General features: G+C 33.6%; 1 long non-coding RNA gene across 1 annotated transcript; it reads right to left on the minus strand.

Annotated features, from left to right (window-relative positions):
- Nucleotides 1-6110: 6110 nt before the first annotated feature.
- Nucleotides 6111-7518, minus strand: LOC149566416 (uncharacterized). Its single transcript, XR_016362188.1, has 3 exons — nucleotides 7003-7518; nucleotides 6664-6832; nucleotides 6111-6571 (listed from the first exon to the last, which is right to left on the minus strand). It is a non-coding gene; the product is annotated as an uncharacterized LOC149566416 (long non-coding RNA).
- Between the last annotated feature and the right edge of the window lie 8054 nt (nucleotides 7519-15572).

Raw genomic sequence — 15572 nt, forward strand, 5'->3', positions numbered from 1 at the left:
TTTGAAGTTATTTGTGTTTCATTCCCTTAAACATATTCTAAGAAAAGTGATCTTGGTCTTGAATTGAACCATTTTGGGTTTAATCCTACACCTAACCTCTCCCCACCAATTTTTTGACCAAATCGTGTAGAGTTTTATCTCTTAGCCACATATTCTCAAACCTGAAGAGGAAAACCCCCAAGGGAAGACTTCAGGTTAGGGGGAGTTGAACCAAATAGTGATTATAACTAGAGTAAGGTAATATGATTGATTCAAAGGAATCAAGTGGCTCATTCCATCCTTCATTGATGCAAAAATTATCTAACTTTTCCGCAATACTTGTAAACCCACTTCTCTTGTTTGTCCAAGTGTACATACCAATCTTGGCCACAAGCTCTCTTAGATTGGTAATATGAACCCAATCCTCAAAGTCTGGTTTGAGAGGTGTTCTTAATGCCCTCCTCCTTTTATGAGTTATCCAAAGTAGCATTGAAACCTCCACCAATTATGACAGGACAATCCCTATACTAGTCCACCCAATACTTGATTTCCCTCCACAATACTCTTTTTAGCAATGTAGATACATGGCCACATACATTTATCAATTTATTAAAGTGAATTCTTTGTTCTTGTTGAGCAGTTTGCAATCAAGCACCATCCAAAATTGGCTTTTTTCGAATGAGTGAATAGTCATGGTCCTAGGATTCCATATTACCCCCAAACCTCTTGAAGTTCCTAGTGCATCCACAAGAAGTCCCTCCCACTGGTCCCATGCTTTCAAACACTTATCTCCTCCTTCACAGTCACACTTTGTCTCCTAAATCATGAAGATGTCAACATTGCTTTCATGCTTTCAAACAATTATCTCCTACTTCATAGGCCCATTTTATCTCCTAAATCATGAAGATGTCATCCTTGCTTTGTTCCATCTAGCGCATAATTAGGGACTATTTGCTAGGGGCATTTAAGCCCATCGCACTCCATGTTATGGTTTTCATTGCTTCTCAATTTTCTTTGGCCCTTTGCACCGGTACCCATTACCAATTTGTCTAAATTAGATCTAAGACCTCTACTTTTCTAGAAAGTTTAGAGAAGCTTCTTATGTTTATGTGGGGTCTACTCAATACCTAGCTCCATCATGTCATTAATTGAGTCTTCATCAAATTCCACTTCCCCATATGTTATTGCCTCCCTCAAGCCCTTCTACCTCATTAATCCAATCATCATTATTTCCACGTCACTAATTGCTCGCTACCTCTTTGCAATTTTCTATTGCTAGAGGAACTTGTGGGCCTATTCATGATTTGCATGCTTTGTCCCTTCCAATCAAATTCCTTCCTCCTCATTGTCAAGCTTGACAAGCTTCCTCAAGTTGTACAATCACATGATTTTGTTCACCCTTGTCAATTTCAAGTAATGTTTCTCTTTCTTGTTCAATTTTTTCTTATGGGACACTAGTGCCATCTGCTTCTGGGGTTTCGAGTTTGCATTTGGTTTCTCTGTCGTTTTCTCATGTTCAAGTTCCACTTCTAGGATACTAGTGTCCATCTCCTTCTTGGGTTTTGTGTTTACATTTGGTTTCTTCATCATTATCTTCTTCCTAGGTTTCAAGTTTGCATTTGGTTTCTCTATCGTTATCTCATTCAGATTTCGCTTCCAAGACACTAGTACCCATCTCCTTCCAAGGTTTCAAGTTTGCATTTGGTTTATCAATCGTTATCTCAAGTGCTTCGACTGCATCATCTCCTTGATATCCTTGCTTGCCTTGATGTGGATTTGAATATGACTCTTGAGCTATATTTTTTATTATTATAAATTATTAATTTAAGCATATCTTATTTTATTTCAAAGTTTGTGTTTGGTTTGTCGGATTATTAATTTAAGCATATCTTATTTTATTTCAAGTTTGCGTTTGGTTTGTTGGTCGTTATCTTGTATGCTTCAACTACCTCATCTCCTTGATGCTATATTTTTTATTATTATAAATTATTAATTTAAGCATATCTTATTTTATTTCAAGTTTGCATTTGGTCTGTCGGTCATTATCTCATGTGCTTCAACTACCTCATCTCCTTGATGTCCTTGCTTGTCTTGCTGTGGATTTGAATATGACTCTTGAACTATATTTGTATTAATATAAATTATTAATTTAAGCATATCTTATTTTATTATGTAGAACTTTTCTTATTTATGGCTTTTCAAAATTTAAAGACCACGAAGGCTAATCAATCCAAAGAAATAAAGTATGAAAACAAAATTTACTCTACTTCAAAAAAATATTTATAAGCACTCTTATAGATTGGTTATAAGAATTAATCCAAAGAAATAAAGTATGAAAACAAAAGCTACTCCTCTACTTCATAAATATATTTATATACTCTTAAAGACTGGTTATTTTGTTATTAAAGATATAGGTGTCAAAGGGGTTCATTTAAAAGATAAATAAGAAAGTAGATAGAGGAGATTATGGAACTTAAATTCCTCATATGAAATAGGAGATCACATACAAAAAAAGAAACTACATAGAACCCCCCATCACACTAGGGGTTGCCTCCACTACCCACTTATCAACCTGGGGTTGTGTCCACTACCCACTTATCAACCTTTCTTCTATTTGTTTGGTAGTTGGGACTTGAGAATTCTATTCCCACGACAACCAAAAGAAAAACTAATAGACCAATTTTAAATTCTTTAAAATGAACTACCTAAACTAAGAATGAAATAAAATAAGCACTTGAATTCAATACTCTCCATTCTACTTATTTCCATAAACATAAACCTATTTCTTATTCTATTCTATTCTGAATATCTATCTTGTATTATTCATTTGTATTGTAGTTATCTCTTTACCTTTTTATGTACTTAAAAGTTTAAACACTAATTTGTGTAAACCAGATTTCTTAAAACTAAGACAATAAACATACAGGACTCACTTGATTAATAAACACAATAATGGAGATGCAACCATTAAGCCTTAATACCAATTAATCACTCCTGTGAGTAATCAATATAATTGACTGATAAAGTGTAATTTGGATTTCAATAGATGATGCAGTAAATGCCAGGCACAGAGACCCAGCCTATGGCTCTACTGGAATTGTGTTGCAAATCTCAATAAAGCTGTTACATCAACAAAAACAAGGATGGCCTTTTGAAGCCGGAATCTGAGAACAGTAATCCATTGGGAACAATAATATATCACATTCCACTCAAGTGCTAATCATCTTTATAATTAATTTCAGTATTATAATCTGCATCCATTTTTCATTCTTCTAGATTATAATACATTTGAAAAGAGACTAAAGTGAATATATTTGTTTGTTAGATTAAACTGAATACATTATGGCCTTGAGCATAGTTCGCTCAAGTGTCAGTTTTTTTTTTCTGTACAAAATACGTGAGGTTTTTAAACAACCAACACGCATTGAAAATTTCAAACAATATCTGGCTTTTAAGACAAGGCTTATCAGCCCACGAAATGGGATTTCATTGTTGTAATAACTTTAAAAACTCCAAAGGAACCTGCCTGCTGTATATTCAGCAATAGTTACAGCTTGTGTGGCAAACTCTATTGGAGGCATTTGTTCAACATTTGCATGTTTTGTCCATGAATCTACATTTTATATAACTAGCAGTTGTGCGCTTATGTGTGCGCAACAGTGAGCCGATCGGATTATATTAGTGCTTTTTTTAGTACAAGAATTTGTAGAATTTTGCAAGATTGTATGTGCAATGCAATAAGGAGAGAACCAAAGTGAGGAATTGCGTGCATATTCTAATATGTGTTTACTACTGCTATAACATGCATGGCAGATAAAATATATTTTTCAAGGGGGCAGTCTTCAAGCATTGTAAGATGTATAACATGTGAACTACATTTTCCTTGGGACGGTCTTCAACCATTGTAGATATACTATTTATATCAAGGAAACAGGAACAATTATTTGAAAGCACATTCTTATCTTTGGAATCCATTTCCAAAGTTTATTTCATAATTTGCAAGATCAAAATTGGATACACTTTGTAGATCAAACATAGTGAAATATTTATAGATCCCACGATCCCAGAATATCAGACCTTTTTTAATAACAAAAAGATTGAGGCTCAAAGTATTTCCTAAAACACCACCTATGTAACAGATGAAAAGTGTACCTACTACAAAAAACCCTCAGTCCAAGCATTGCACATTTCAAGTTAGCAAGGTTTAATAACAACACCACAAAGCAAAACTTATGAATCACTTTGTTGTCGAACCACAGGTTCTGGTGTACAACAGCACAGCCCAACAGAGCAAGGTATTCCATGAAACCATTCAAAAACTTCAGTTCCTCGATAGGTAATAGAGAATACAGAATACACAAGCAATCGTACCTAAAACAAATGATACCAAAAATGAGAGATTTTTGTTACAATGTCACCTTAAGTGCATATAACACATAACCAATAGGAGATAATCCACATCTAATCTATGTAACATATAAATTTGCACCAAAATGCGCATAAGCCAATAGTGAGAAGAAAAAGCTGATAAAAGAATTGGATTTTTGGATACCAAGATCAAAAAAGAACACCCAAATCAGCTTACATACATACTTATTCACATTCAAAATAAAATCCTTCCATTTCAAAAGCTGAGACCCAATAAACAGTATCGCCTTCATTTTAGGATACAACAGAATGAAAATCTACAAGGCACCCCATTGTTTCGTTTCGGGGCTCCTGTCACAGTGATCTCTAATGAATCTAAGAAACCCAAAAACAATAAAAGGTGTAGGGTGAGATGTGGTGTCTAGGAAAAGACTTGATCTGCTTGCTCCTGGCATTACTTATTCAGCGAAGAGAACATTTAGAAAGTTGGGGCCCTCATCATCATCATTTTCTATTAAAAAAGAATTGATGTGCTGAAAGCAACAGGCTGTCCCATAGACTATGTTTAGTCTTGTGGACATTTAAAATTTTCTTCTTCTTCATTCAAAACTATTTTTTTTTAGTAGGACAACACAATTTCTCTGACAATCTTGGAACATAAGAGTTTTGAATTAAGAGAAGCATATCTAAGATGCAAAGGCATGAAGAGCTATTATTGGTAAGGAATGGCTGGAAGACCGAGCTATTAGAAATCCGTTGTAAAGAAACTACAGCATTGGCAATCAATACATATGCATCTTTCTCCAGTTCGCTAACCTTATGGGGTAAGTTATTTTGGGCAATTTTGTCTAAACATAACTGAAACAGGATGTAGAAAACCCTTTCCCGTACATCAGGATTGAAATCAATACATATGCATCTTTCTCTAATTCGCTAACCTTATGGGGTTAAGTTATTTTGGGTGATTTTGTCTAAACAGAGCTAAAACAGGATTTAAATAACCCTTTCCCATACCCTGATAGCTTCTAGAGTACAAGTCCGGGCAAAATCAAAAGGACAAATTAAAGCCATATCCCTATAAATGGCCATTGGGAAAGCAAATGCAGGGGCACTTGAAGTTCCCTACTTATGCAATGGTCTGGTGAGGATCATGGCATTGACACTTTCAATGATTATCGCCCTCTTACTCTTACTTGCGTGTTTTTCTTGGATCCAAAAATGCCAGCTCTAAGTGATGAGTGCAATTGGTTTCTTGGATTGAAAAAAAAAACCTACAAGTGATGAAGCGTATTTTGTTTATTGAATTCTTGAATATTGAGAAATGAATGGTGTGACCAGCTTGAAGCGTTTAGCAACTGTTCAACAAAATAGCCAACATTTAGATCTATCATGTGTCCTTTTAAGGTTTGGAAGTTTAAAGCAAATTTTGTTTCTGACTTTTAACCCAATTTGTGTATAGATTAATAAACTCATTGTAAAAGTTCCTTATCGAATTCTTGAATACACTAGGCTTTGGGAAATGAATGGTGTGACCAGCTTGAAGCGTTTAGCAATTGTTCAACAAAATAGCCAAGATTTAGATCTATCATCTTTTAAGGTTTGGAAGTTTAAAGCAAATTTTGTTTCTGGCTTTTGACCCAGTTTGTGTATAGATTAATAAACTCATTGTAAAAGTTCCTCGTCTCAAATCAGGCAGAAGGAATAGACAAACTCAGACTACTTTAAATAAAGACAGTAGAATTGCTGGAAATGTACAAAAGAGAGAAAAAACTTGATATATCAAGTTCATAACTTTTCACTTTTGGGCATTATTTTCACAATCTAGTTAGCAAAACTAGAGCAGTAATTAGAGAGACATAAATTAACCAAAGGCTATTGACAGGGAAATGCACAGCGTAACCAATAGACGTTCTTCGAGACTGGACCAATTCAGCTATCAAATAATAATAATGACGCTCACCAAATCTAAATTTGAAGCTGTAAGCTTGAAAAATACTTGAGAACCGATATATCTTGGGAGCATTTCAAGGTATTCAGTAGTGAAATTTCGGAACTAGAAAAGAAAGGTATAAATGTCTCCACAATCAGACATAATCTATACACAGACAGATTTTTAAAAATTACAATACAGACCATTTCAGGAGAATTATCGGCTATGAACATTGGCAGGAAAATAGATGAATAATTTGCTGGAGAAAAAATCTATGTCTAGGTGCCGGAACACCTGTAAATAAATGAATATGTATCGTCAACAATTTCACATTTCCAGAATTGATGGAAAAAATAATTCAAACAGAAATGATTTGCAGAACTTACATATTCGTATGTTTGCGCTGGTCAGATTCTATAGAGGATGTTTGCTTACATAGATTATGTATCAACTCTGCTAGCGGAACCTATAAATTTTAGCCTTTGCCCCAAAAAAAACAACGACTTGTCTCTGCGAGCTTTGCCCAAAATGTTCGTCCTTCATCCACAAAAATCTCTAATACATCTCATAAATACATATGAGACAAGGATATATCAGCTAGTTGCACCTTTGCAGAGAATCGACAAACAATAGAAACCCATCCTTTTGTGTTTTTGAAAAGCAAGGAATGCAGAGGAAAATAGAAAAGAGAAACCCTAAAGAATAAAACGGGACCCAGTACATACCTCTGGCGGTGTAATGTCAAATGCAATGAAGAACTCTCCGGTTAGTTTGCTGGTAATGGCTTTCACTGGCAGATTTGAACCGCCACATGCGATTTGCTCTGGAAGCACAGGATAGATGATGCTGCCAAAGGGTTATGGCTAGCCCTAAACTATCGGTTGCCAGAAGGATGATGTGTAGCTGTTGATAGTGGAGGTCGACACCTGCGGGGATTGGCATGTCACCTGGACAAGCTAGTTCGAAGCACACAGGCAAGCAAGATTACAATTTGCCGACACGGAAAGGAGCTTCCCGGGAGCAAAAGCTCCCACATCAGCTTAACTAGCAATCGCGCCGGAAGGTGCGATGAGTACGCCGAAGCGGTGTTTCCTGGGCGGTTTTTAAAATTGTTACAGTATTTACACCAGAAATGAGGCTAATGCATAGCTAACATGATATATAGCGATGACAGTTTCCTATCTACAAAAAGGAATGAATTGTGCATTCTGATGAAGCATAGATCAGCAATAACATTGGACAGCGTAACTAGCTTATATATACCTCTATATATATTACGCCGATAGTATTATTTTCATAAATCTCAATTTCGATTAAAATAACTTTGAGATTAAATAAAAATAGGCACCTAGAGAACGATTACTATCGGCGTAATATATATAGAGGTATATATAAGCTAGTGGCAGTCGTGGCGCAATAGGAAAAATATTAACTTTTTTATTTTTTATTTCGATAAAGTTTCTATAAAATTGTTAATTAATTTTTAATTAAAGTTGTATGAAGTTATTATAAAATTGTGTTTCAAAATATTTTTAAAAATTTAATATAAGGAGTAAATAATATAGATTAAAAATATATATTTTATTTTTTGGGATATTGTAATGTAAAAGGGTATAATCATACATAGATATATGGTTAGGGACAAAGTTACCATTATAGTTAATGTTAACCTTAGGGATAGAATTAGGGTTAGGATTGGAGTTAGGGTTAGGGTTTGAGCTATGGTTAAGGTTAGGGATAGAGTTATGGTTATGGTTATGGTTAGAGTTATGGTTAAGGTTCAGATTAGAGTTATGTTTATGGTTAAGGTTAGGGTTAGAGTTATGGTCATGGTTAAGGTTAGGGTTAGAGTTATCGTTATAGTTATGATTAGGGTTAGTGTTAAGGTTATAGTAAGGCTAAGGCTAAGGTTAGGGTTAAGGTTTGAGTCAAGGTTAAGGTTAGAGTTAGGATTAGGGTTTGAGTTAGGATCAAAATTAAGGTTAAGGTTAGGGTTAGAGTCCAATTATGGTAGAGTTAGATCCAAAGTTAGAGTTATGCTCATGGTTAAGGCTAGGGTTAGAGTTATGCTTATAGTTAGGGTTAGGGATAGGGTTAGAGTCCAATTATGGTAGAGTTAGAATTAGGGTTAGAGTTAGGGGTGGAGTTATGTTTATGGTTAAGGTTAGGGTTAGAGTTATCATTATGGTTATGGTTAGGGTTATAGTGGGGATAGGGTTAGGGTTAGGGTTAGGGTTTGAGTCAAATATTTTTTTAATTTAATATAAGGAATTTAATTTTGATTAAAATTTTTTTTTTTTTTGGGATATTGTAATGTAAAATGTTATAGTCATACGTAGATATATGGTGAGGGACTAAGTTACCATTATAGTTAATGTTAACCTTAGGGATAGAATTAGGGTTAGGGTTAGCATTAGGGTTAGGGTTAGAGTTAGGGTTAGGGTTTGAGCTATGGTTAAGGTCAAGGATAGAATTATGGTTATGGTGATCGTTAGAGTTATGGTTAAGGTTCAGATTAGAGTTATGTTTATGGTTAAGGTTAGGGTTAGAGTTATGGTCATGGTTAAGGTTAGGGTTAGAGTTATGGTTATGGTTATGGTTATGGTTAGGGTTAGGGTTATAGTAAGGCTAGGGTTAGGATTAGGGTTAGGGTTAAGGTTTGAATCAAGGTTAAGGTTAGAGTTAGGGTTTGAGTAATGGTCATGGTTAAGGTTAGAGTTAGGGTTAGAGTTTGAGTTAGGATCAAAATTAGGTTAGGGTTAGCTTGGTTAGTGTCCAATTATGGTAGAGTCAAATCTAGAGTTAGAGTTATGCTCATGGTTAAGGCTAATGTTAGAGTTATGCTTATAGTTAGGGTTAGGCATAGGATTAGAGTCCAATTATGGTAGAGTTAGAATTAGGGTTAGAGTTAGGGGTAGAGTCATGTTTATGGTTAAGGTTAGGGTTAGAGTAATGGTCATGGTTAAGGTTAGGGTTAGAGTTATCATTATGGTTATAATTAGGGTTATAGTGGGGATAGGGTTAGGGTTAGGGTTAGGGTTTGAGTCAAATATTTTTTTAAATTTAATATAAGGAGTTTAATTTAGATATAAAAAAATATTTTATTTTTGGGATATTGTAATGTAAAACGTTATAGTCATAGGTAGATATATGGTTAGGGACAAATTTACCATTATATTTAATGTTAACCTTAGGGATAGAATTAGGGTTAGGGTTAGCATTAGGGTTAGGTTTGAAGTTAGGGTTAGGGTTTGAGCTATGGTTAAGGTTAGGGATAGAGTTATGGTTATGGTTATTGTTAGAGTTATGGTTAAGGTTCATATTAGAGTTATGTTTATGGTTAAGGTTAGGGTTAGAGTTATGGTCATGGTTAACGTTAGGGTTAGAGTTATGATTATGGTTATGATTAGGGTTAGGATTATAGTAAGGCTAGGATTAGGGTTAGGGTTAGTGTTTGAATCAAGTTTAAGGTCAGAGTTAGGGTCAGGGTTAGAGTCTAATTATGGTAGAGTCAGATCTACATTTAGAGTTATGCTCATGGTTAAGGTTAGGGTTAGAGTTATGCTTATAGTTAGGGTTAGAGTCCAATTATGGTAGAGTTAGAATTAGGGTTAGAGTTAAGAGTAGAGTTATGTTTATGGTCAAGGTTAGGGTTAGAGTAATACTCATGGTTAAGGTTAGGGTTAGGGTTATCGATATGGTTATGGTTAGGGTTATAGTGGGGATAGGGTTAGGGTTAGGGTTAGGGTTTGAGTCAAGGTTAAGGTTAGAGTTATGGTTAGGGTTAAGGTTTGAGATAGGATTAAAGTTAGAGTTAGGGTTATGGTTAGAGTCCAATTATGGTAGAGTTAGATTTAGGGTTAGAGTAAGGGGTAGAGTTATGTTTATGGTTAAGGTTAGTGTTAGTGTTGGGGTTAGGGTTAGAGTTAAAGTTAAGGTTAAGGTTAAGGTTAGAATTAGGGTTAGGGATAGTGTAAAGGTTAGGATTAGGGTTAGAGTTAGAGTTAGGATTAAAATTAGGGTGAGGGATACGGTTTGAATTAGAGTTAGGATTTGATTTAGGGTTATTGTTAGGGTTAAAGTTAAAATTGGAGTTAGAGTCAGGGTGAGGGCTATACTTAGGGTTAGGGTTAGAGTTAGGGTTAGGTATAGAATTAGAGTTAGAATTAGGATTAGGGTTAGGGTTAGAATTAGGGTTACAGATATAGTTAGGATTAGAGTTAGAGTGAGGGTTAGGGTAAGGGTAAGAATTAGGGTGAGGGTTAGAATTAGGGTTACAAATACAGTTAGGGTAAGGGTTATAAAAACATTTAGGGTTAGAGTTGGAGTTAGAGTTAGGATTAGGGTTATATTAGGGTTAGAAATAAGGTTAGGGTTAGAATTAGGGTTAGGGTTAGTGTTAGGGTTATGGTTAGCATTAGGGTTAGCATTAGGGTTAGGGTTACAATTAGAGTTAGAGTTAAAATTAGAGGTAGTAATAGTGGTAGTGTTAGTATAAGAGTTAGAGTTAGAGTTAGATTTAGGGTTAGAATTGGGGACAAGATTAGGGTTAGGGTTAGAATTAGAGTTAGAGTCCCAGTTCAAGTTAGAGTTAAAGTTAGAGATAGAGTTGGAGTTAGGGTTAGGGTTAGAGTTACCTAGTTAGATTTAGGGTTAGGGTTATAGTTAGGCTTGGGATTTAATTAGGGTTAGGGTTCGAGTTAGAGTTATATATATTGTTAAGGTTAGGATTAGGGGTAGGTTTAGAGTTAGAGTCAGGATTAGGGTTAATTTTAGGGTTAGGGGTACAATTAGAGTTAGAGTTAGAGGTATAGTTAGGGTTAGAATTAGGGATAGTGTTAGAATTAGAGATAAAGTTAGAGTTAGGGTAAGAGATAGAGATAGATTTAGGGTTACAATTAGGGTTAGGATTAGAATGAGCATTAGAGTTAGAGTTAGAGTTAGGGTTAGAATTAATGTTAGGGTTAGAGTTAGGGTTAGGGTGAGAATTAGAGTTATTGTTAGAGTTAGAGTTAGGATTAGAGTTATAGTTAGGGCTAAAATTAGGTTAGGGTTAGGGCTAGAATTGGGATTAGAGTTAGAATTAGGATTAGAGTTAGGGATATATAGGTTAGGGTTAGAGGTAGAATTAGAGCTATAGTTAGAGTTAGAGTTAGGATTAGGGTTAGGGTTAGAATTAGGGTTAGAGATTGAGTTAGAGTTAGGGTTAGGGTAAGGGTAAGAATTAGTGTTAGGGCTAGAATTAAAGTTACAAATAAAGTTAGGGTTAGAATTAGGGTTAGGGTTAGATTTAGAGTTAGGATTTGAGCTAGGGTTAGAGTTAGAATTAGAGTTAGAAGAAGGGTTACAAATAGAGTTAGGGTCAGAATTAGGGTTAGGGTTAGCAAAAGGGTTACAGTTAGAGTTAGGGTTGGCATTAGGGTTAGGGTTATAATTAATGTTAGTGTTAGTATTCGTGTTAGTGTTAGAATTAAGGCTAGAATTGAGGCTAGGGTTAGGGTTAGAATTAGAGTTAGAGTTAGGGATCAAGTTAGAGTTACAATTAAAATTCGAGATAGAGTTGGAGTTAGGGTTAGAGTTAGGGTTAGATTCAAGGTTAAAATTAGGGTTGGGGTTAGGATTAGAATTAGTGTTAGGGTTAGAGTTACATATAGTGTTAGGGTTAGGGTTAGCATTATATATAGTGTTAGGGTTAGGATGATGGGTAGGGTTAGGGTTAGGGTTAGGGTTGGGGTTAGGGTTAGCATTAGGGTTAGGGTTAGGGTCACAATTAGAGTTAGAGTTATAATTATAGTTAGGGTTAGAGTTAGAGTTAGTTTTAGGGTTAGAATTAGGGGTAGGGTTAGGGTTAGAGATAGAGTTGGAGTTAGAGCTAGGGTTAGAGTTTGAATAAGGGTCAAAATTAGGGTTAGGTTTAGGGTTAGAATTAGTGTTAGAGTTAGAATAACAGTTACGATTAGGGTTATAGTAAGGCTTAGGGTTAGGGTTAGAATTAGGTATAGAGTTAGGGTTATAAAGAGTTGAGGTTAGGGTCAAGGGTAGAATTAGAGTTAGAGTTAGAGTCAGGGTTAGGGTTAAGGTTAGGGTTAGAGTTAGAGTCAGAGTCAGAGTTAGAGTTAGAGTTAGAATTAGAGTTAGAGTTAGGATTTGTGTTATTATTGTAGTTAAGGTTATTTGTAGGTTATTAATCATATTATAGTTGATGTTAGTGCTATTATTACAGTTTATCTTAGTGTTAGGGTAATAGTCAGGTTAAATTTTTATGTGGATTAGTTCTATTATAGTGCCCATGATTAGTGCTATTGTGATACAAGTTATTAATCCTTTTAATAATGTAATCCCTACCTCTCCCATCCTCTCTCTCTCTCTCTATCTATCTCTCTCTCCCTCCCTCCCTCTCTTTCTCCCTACTCTCTAACTACACCTAGTAATATCTCCCCCTATCTAAATGTACACCCTCTAATCTCTCTTTGTCTCTAGTCTCTAGATACACCCCCTAATCCCTCTCTGTAATCTCTAGATAAACCCTCTTATCTCTATCATCTTGCTCTCTAGATATATCTCCTAATCTCTCTCTCCCTCTATGCTCTCCGGATACACCTCCTAATCTCTCTCTCCCTCTATGCTCTCCAGATACACCTCCTAATCTCTCTCACTCTCACTCTCTCTCTACTCTCTAGATACACCTCCTAATCTCTCTCCCCCCTCTCTCTCTCCTTGTTCTCTAGATACAACTCTCTCTCTCTCTCTCTCTCTCTCTCTCTCTCTCTCTCTCTCTATATATATATATATATATATATATATATATATATATATATATATATATATATATATATATATATGTATGTATATATATAATATTATTTTTAGTTTCTCGTACATATAGGGTTAGGTTAAGGTATATAATTTACTAAATACTTAGTACAATCATATATAGAGTAAGAGTTAGAGTTACCAAGGTTTTTAATTTCATTTATATGACACTCAATGTTATGGTTAAGGTTAGTAAGTGGTTAAATGTTACACTAAAATAAGGGACATAGTTAAGGGAAGTATGAGATTTAGGTGTAGTGTTGGAGTATTTGGAGTACAACTATGTTCAAATTTAGGATATATGTTATACAAATGACTCAAATAGTATAAACCTTTAAATTAATGAAAGGAAAATTATAAGTCCCAACACAACTATTTAGATGATGTAAAAAGTGTGAAATAATATATAAGAATCAATTTTATGGAAATTATTTCTCCATGATAATGTGAGAACATTATATATTGTTGAATTTTTAATAATGCTAATGCAATTTTTATTGCAATGATTAAGAATTGTAATCAATAAATATACTTATCATTAAGGACATCTATTTAGACTTATGATTTCTTTTCTTAATTAACATATTTAGTAGCCACATCCATTAAAGAAATATTTTGTATAATAATAAATTTATTTTTTCTTGTTCTCTTCTTCATGAAAGTTACATAGAACGATGGGGAAACAAAATTGCCAATACAACTAATTAGAAGTAAAATTCTAAAATTGGAGACAAGAATGAACCATATACAAAAAATAAAAAATCTTTGTAATGGCGTAAATACATGTCACATTCTTCAATGATTAGGATTCTTTTGTGACCTTTGTTTGAACAATGATCATGAAAGACTTCTTTCATCATTGAGGGAAACCCATCCACTTTTGTAGATGTGTCACATATGAATTTTGATGCTTCTTTCATATGCATTACTTCTATTTCCCCAACATAGTCAATTGGAAATATTGCATTCTCCACAACTTTAATTATAGCTATGCACATCTCTTTAATTATTTGTAGGCATTTGTCAAACTCGGTCTCAAAGAAATCATTTGAGGTTATTGAAGTAGTCGGGCTAGTATTAAATAATGTTTGATTCTTTGTTCGAGGCATCCATAACTCAAACAGTAACCTGCAAACTTATAAACAAACATCAACATATAGAAATTATCAAAATAAAAAAGTATTAATAATTAACACAAATTCTTTCAAATGAATAATTTTTAAAATAACATAAATAAAAATCAAAACTATTTCAAATGAAATAGTTAGATTGTAATGCTTGAAATATGGTGGCACTGTCTTCCACTTTTCAAACATTACAAACATAAACATTAATAAAAACAATTATATATTGTGAAAAATATTTAAATAAGACACATAATTAATCTAATTAAATAATGATAAAATATAAACTAAGTATGTGATTTTTATATTTTAAATTAATCATTAAATTTAATAAAATACAAATTTTATTGATAAGGTGACCTTGTCATCCACATTAATGATAAAAATTAATTATGAAACATGAAAAACATAAATATTTTGAAACATGCAAATATAAAATTATTATGAAACATACAAATCTAAAACAAAAAAACCAAAAGCATTTTGACATATGAAAATCTAAAACTAATATGAAACATGCAAATATTATTCTAAATTGAAACATGCACATTAAAAATGTGCAAATGAAATGTATTATAAAATATCTAAACCAAATAGATTTTGATTCAATTTGAATTCTAAATCTAAATCAACCATGCAAGGCTAAACTATAACTAATTTTGAAATTAAATCTACATTTAAATCTAAATACATAACTAAATCTAAATCTAAATGCAAAACTAAATTAAAAATAGAAATCTCACATGCAAAAAATTACTCCAAAACTTTAATCTACTCCTCTTCAAAAACTCTAATCCACTCCAATAATCTCCACCTCTTCCTCCTTGTAAAAACACAAAATGAATATGAAATGTGGAGCATCTGTTTTATAACCTATGAGAGACTCCTCATATCCCCCAATAGATGTCTTTTGACATTCCATGAATTTGTTTCAAATTCCCCCGCTCCCCACAAAAAATAAGCATGAATGTGCATGCAAAAATAAATTCAACAAAAATAAAATATTTTATATTTAAAAATTATGAAATTATTTTAGCCCTTTTTTTTGGCTTTATTTTTTCGGGTCCTATTTTTGGCCCCCCTCTTGTTAGGTCCTATTATTTCAAAATCCATTTGGCTTCATATGATTTTGGCCAGCTATTATTTGGAGAATTTTTCTATATTTTAAAACCTAATAATGATAAAATATATACTAAATATATGATTCATGTACTTTAAATAAATCATTAACTTTAATAAAATATAAATTATACTGATATGGTGACATTGTCATCCACATAAATGATAAAATTATACTTTGAAACATGCAAATGTAAAACTATTATAAAACATTCAAATCTAAAACATGCAAACTAAAA

The sequence above is a fragment of the Cupressus sempervirens genome, chromosome 3, assembly GCF_028749045.1.
Source record: "Cupressus sempervirens isolate cs-2001-9-10 chromosome 3, ASM2874904v1, whole genome shotgun sequence".
Taxonomy (NCBI): domain Eukaryota; kingdom Viridiplantae; phylum Streptophyta; class Pinopsida; order Cupressales; family Cupressaceae; genus Cupressus; species Cupressus sempervirens.